Raw genomic sequence first — 5,000 nt, 5'->3', positions numbered from 1 at the left:
CGAGACAAAGCTCGGCCCTAAACCGCGCCAAGTACGGAAGGAACGGCGCGGAGAGGGCTCGAGACAAAGCTCGACCCTAAACCGCGCCAAGTACGGAGGGAACAGCGCGGCTAAGGGCTCGAAACAAACCCTAAACCGCGCCAAGTACGGAGGGAACAGCGCGGCTAAGGGCTCGAAACAAACCCTAAACCGCGCCAAGTACGGAAGGAACGGCGCGGAGAGGGCTCGAGACAAAGCTCGACCCTAAACCGCGCCAAGTACGGAGGGAACAGCGCGGCTAAGGGCTCGAAACAAACCCTGAACCGCGCCAAGTACGAAAGGAACGGCGCGCAGTAGGGGTTTAAAACAAAGCTGGTCCCAAAACCGCGCCAAGTACGAAAGGAACAGCGCGGTCGAGACTCGGAAGAAAAAGCTTTCAAAGTGTCGTAGCACGATGCACACTGCTGTTCGTGTGGAACAAACGTGACTACCGTGCTGTACGGTGGAGTTCTGTGCGCAAAAGCGGCGGGTGTGTTTCTAAGCACCACAGCGTTGTGTCAAAAAAGAGGTGCCTGAGAGAAACGCATGCGACTGCCGTGCTTTGCGGCATAGCACCGTGCGCAAAAACGGTGCGCATGCAAGAGGTGTCAGAGCTAGCGAACTTTTGCCACGAGCAACAGGTCACTAAAAGCCTATAGATGACGGTGTTGGAGGAAAAGAAAAATATCGAGAAAGCACTGCGGTGTGCCGTGCGTAGGGACGGGCGCGCGTGCCACATGCCGCCGAAATATGGGTGTCGGAGAAAACAGAGTGCCGCGCGTAACGAGGGGCGCGCGTGTTACAGAGAGATATGCCCAAACGCATGAAAGTGTACGCAGGTGTCCTAAGGCAGTTTTTTTTTTTTCCTCATTTTGATGTCGCCCCGGCTGACGTGGTTTTCGTTTTTCCGTGCCGCCCCGGCTGACGCGGTTTTCGTTTTTCCGTGCCGCCCCGGCTGACGCAGTTTTTGCGCCGCCCCGGCTGACGCGGTTTTCGCGCCGCCCCGGCTGACGCGGTTCCGACTTTGCACTTTTTGGCTCACCCCGGCTGGCGGCCCACTCACTCGATCGCCAGGTCTGTTTGCCCCGGTGGTTCCACCGCCAGGCTTAAGCGCGAACTTTTTTTGTTTGTTTTCTTTTGATTAAGCGCAAGCTTTTTTCTTTGTTTTCTTTTGATTAAGCGCGGGCTTTTTTCTTTGTTTTTTTTGCATTCGCCCCGGCAGACGCGGTTTTTGCGCCGCCCCGGCTGACGCGGTTTTTGCCGCCCCGGCTGACGCAGTTCGGACTTAGCACTTTTCGGCTGTGCCTGGCTGGCGGCCCACTCACTCGATCGCCATGTCTGTTTGCCACAGTTTTCCCGGTGGTGCCGCACCCGGGCTCGCCCCGGCTGACGCGGTTTCGTGCCGCCCGGCAGACGCGGTTTTCGCGCCGCCCCGGCTGACGCGGTTTCGTGCCGCCCCGGCAGACGCGGTTTTTTGCCGCCCCGGCTGACGCAGTTCGGACTTGGCACTTTTTGGCTGAGCCTTGCTGGCGGCCCACTCACTCGATCGCCATGTCTGTTTGCCACAGTTTTCCCGGTGGTGCCGCACCCGGGCTCGCCCCGGCAGACGCGTTTTTTTTTTCTTTCGCCCCGGCTGACGCAGTTTTCGCGCCGCCCCGGCAGACGCGGTTTTCGCGCCGCCCCGGCAGACGCGGTTTTTTGCGCCGCCCCGGCTGACGCAGTTCGGACTTGGCACTTTTTGGCTGAGCCTGGCTGGCGGCCCACTCACTCGATCGCCATGTCTGTTTGCCACAGTTTTCCCGGTGGTGCCGCACCCGGGCTCGCCCCGGCTGACGCAGTTTTCGCGCCGCCCCGGCTGACGCGGTTTCGTGCCGCCCCGGCAGACGCGGTTTTTTGCGCCGCCCCGGCTGACGCGGTTTTTTGCCGCCCCGGCTGACGCAGTTCGGACTTGGCACTTTTCGGCTGTGCCTGGCTGGCGGCCCACTCACTCGATCGCCATGTCTGTTTGCCACAGTTTTCCCGGTGGTGCCGCACCCGGGCTCGCCCCGGCAGACGCGTTTTTTTTTTTTCTTTCGCCCCGGCTGACGCAGTTTTCGCGCCGCCCCGGCTGACGCGGTTTCGTGCCGCCCCGCAGACGCGGTTTTTTGCGCCGCCCCGGCTGACGCGGTTTTTGCCGCCCCGGCTGACGCAGTTCGGACTTAGCACTTTTTGGCTGAGCCTGGCTGGTGGCCCACTCACTCGATCGCCATGTCTGTTAGCCACAGTTTTCCCGGTGGTGCCGCACCCGGGCTCGCCCCGGCTGACGCAGTTTTCGCGCCGCCCCGGCTGACGCGGTTTCGTGCCGCCCCGGCAGACGCGGTTTTCGCGCCGCCCCGGCTGACGCGGTTTCGTGCCGCCCCGGCAGACGCGGTTTTTTGCCGCCCCAGCTGACGCAGTTCGGACTTAGCACTTTTTGGCTGAGCCTTGCTGGCGGCCCACTCACTCGATCGCCATGTCTGTTTGCCACAGTTTTCCGGTGGTGCCGCACCCGGGCTCGCCCCGGCAGACGCGTTTTTTTTTTCTTTCGCCCCGGCTGACGCAGTTTTCGCGCCGCCCCGGCAGACGCGGTTTTCGCGCCGCCCCGGCAGACGCGGTTTTTTGCGCCGCCCCGGCTGACGCGGTTTTTTGCCGCCCCGGCTGACGCAGTTCGGACTTGGCACTTTTTGGCTGAGCCTGGCTGGCGGCCCACTCACTCGATCGCCATGTCTGTTTGCCACAGTTTTCCCGGTGGTGCCGCACCCGGGCTCGCCCCGGCTGACGCAGTTTTCGCGCCGCCCCGGCTGACGCGGTTTCGTGCCGCCCCGGCAGACGCGGTTTTTTGCGCCGCCCCGGCTGACGCGGTTTTTTGCCGCCCCGGCTGACACGGTTCGGACTTTGCACTTTTCGGCTGTGCCTGGCTGGCGGCCCACTCACTCGATCGCCATGTCTGTTTGCCACAGTTTTCCCGGTGGTGCCGCACCCGGGCTCGCCCCGGCAGACGCGTTTTTTTTTTTTTTTCTTTCGCCCCGGCTGACGCAGTTTTCGCGCCGCCCCGGCTGACGCGGTTTCGTGCCGCCCCGGCAGACGCGGTTTTTTGCGCCGCCCCGGCTGACGTGGTTTTTGCCGCCCCGGCTGACGCAGTTCGGACTTTGCACTTTTTGGCTGAGCCTGGCTGGCGGCCCACTCACTCGATCGCCATGTCTGTTTGCCACAGTTTTCCCGGTGGTGCCGCACCCGGGCTCGCCCCGGCAGACGCGTTTTTTTTTTTTCCTTCGCCCCGGCAGACGTGGTTCCCCCCCCCCCCTCCGTCTTTCTTTTTGTTTTTTTTTTTCGCCGCGGCTGAAGTGGATTTTTCGGTGCCTCGACGCCCCGGTAGTCGCGGTTTTTCCGTTTCCGCACGGCCCCGGCTGACGCTGCTCGGTCACAGTCGCCTTTTGTGGTGATTGCAGACTTCTTGAGCGCGGGTGTTTTTTTTTTGTTGTTGTTGTTGTTTTATTACGCATTCGCTCCAGCAGACGCTGTTTAGACTTTTTGTTTCCTCTTTTATCCTGCGACGAGGTGACGAGGTTTATTCGGTGCCCCGCCGCCCCGGCTGAAGTGATTTTTCCTGTCCCGTGCCGCCCCGGCTGACGCGGTTGGGACTTCGCGTTTGTTCGGCCGCCACGGGTTTTGGCGCACTCGCTCGGTTGCTTGTTGTTGCCACACTTGTTGCGAACCCAGGTTTCTTGAGCGAGCGCGGGCGTTTTTTCTTCCTTTCTTTCTTTGTTCTATGTGTTAGCGAATCGGCCTTTAATATCACACGAGGACTCACAACCAACAATTTTCAGTTTGAAGTGTAAAAAATCTGCAGGTGTTGACGTAACTGACTTGCCCGTACCCTTGAGTACATCCATGAAGTTCTCGTAGTACTACTAAATCGCATTATTCCAAGTGGAGAAATTCCCATAAACTTGCAAACCTCTACACGAAAATCGGTGCGCGTGATAAAGTTGAAAATTATCGTCCGATATCAAATGTGCCTTCTATAACACAAATTCTAGGAAAAAAAAAAAAAAAAAACACTTGTTCGCCGTTTTCTGCGCCGTGACTGGCAGCACTCCGGCGAAGCGAAACGGGGTCGATTCGAGCACGATATCGGCGTCTTTCGACGTGCTCGCCGGCGACCGTCGCACGAGTACGTCGCACGAGCGCGTCTGCCGGGGCGCCGTTTGCGAAGCCGACGCAAAAGTGGGAACCGCCGCTCGGATGATCGCCGCTTTCGGCAGAGTGAGTGTTGGCACTCCGGGGAAGCGAAACAGCGTGAATGCGCCCACGAAATCGGCGTATTTTGAAGTGCCCGCCGGCGACCGTCGCACGAGTACGGTAAACCGCGTCAGCCGGGGCGTAGTTCGGGACGCCGACGAAAAAGTGGGAAGCGCAACTCGGATCTTCGCCGTTTTTGCAGGAGTGAGTGGCGGCCCTCCTGCGAGACCAAGAAGCATCGATTCGTGCACGAATTCGGCGCCTTTCGACGTGATCGCCGGCGACCGTCGCTCGAGTAGGGCAAACCGCGTCTGCCGGGGCGGGCTTCGGGACGCCGATGCGAAAGTGGGAAACGCTGCTCGGATGTTCGCCGTTTTTGGCCGAGTGAGTGCTGGCACACGGGCGAAGCCAAACGGGGCCGATTACGGCACGATATCGGCGTCTTTCGACGTGCCCGCCGGCGACCGTCGCACGAGTACGGTAAACCGCGTCAGCCCGGGCGGAGTTCGGGACGCCGATGCGAAAGTGGAGAACGCCGCTCGGATCTTCGCCGTTTTTGGAGGAGTGAGTGGCGGCACTCCGGAGAAGCCAAGGAGCGCCAATTAGCGCACGATATCGGCGTCTTTCGACGCGCTCGCCGGCGACCGTCGCACGAGTAGGGCAAACCGCGTCTGCCGGGGCGGGGTTTACGACGCCGACGCAAAAGTGGGAACCGCCGCTCG

The sequence above is a fragment of the Rhipicephalus microplus genome, unplaced genomic scaffold (genome assembly GCF_043290135.1).
Source record: "Rhipicephalus microplus isolate Deutch F79 unplaced genomic scaffold, USDA_Rmic scaffold_945, whole genome shotgun sequence".
Taxonomy (NCBI): Eukaryota; Metazoa; Arthropoda; class Arachnida; order Ixodida; family Ixodidae; genus Rhipicephalus; species Rhipicephalus microplus.
The sequence above is the reverse complement of the archived record's forward strand: the minus strand, read 5'-3'. Positions refer to the sequence as shown.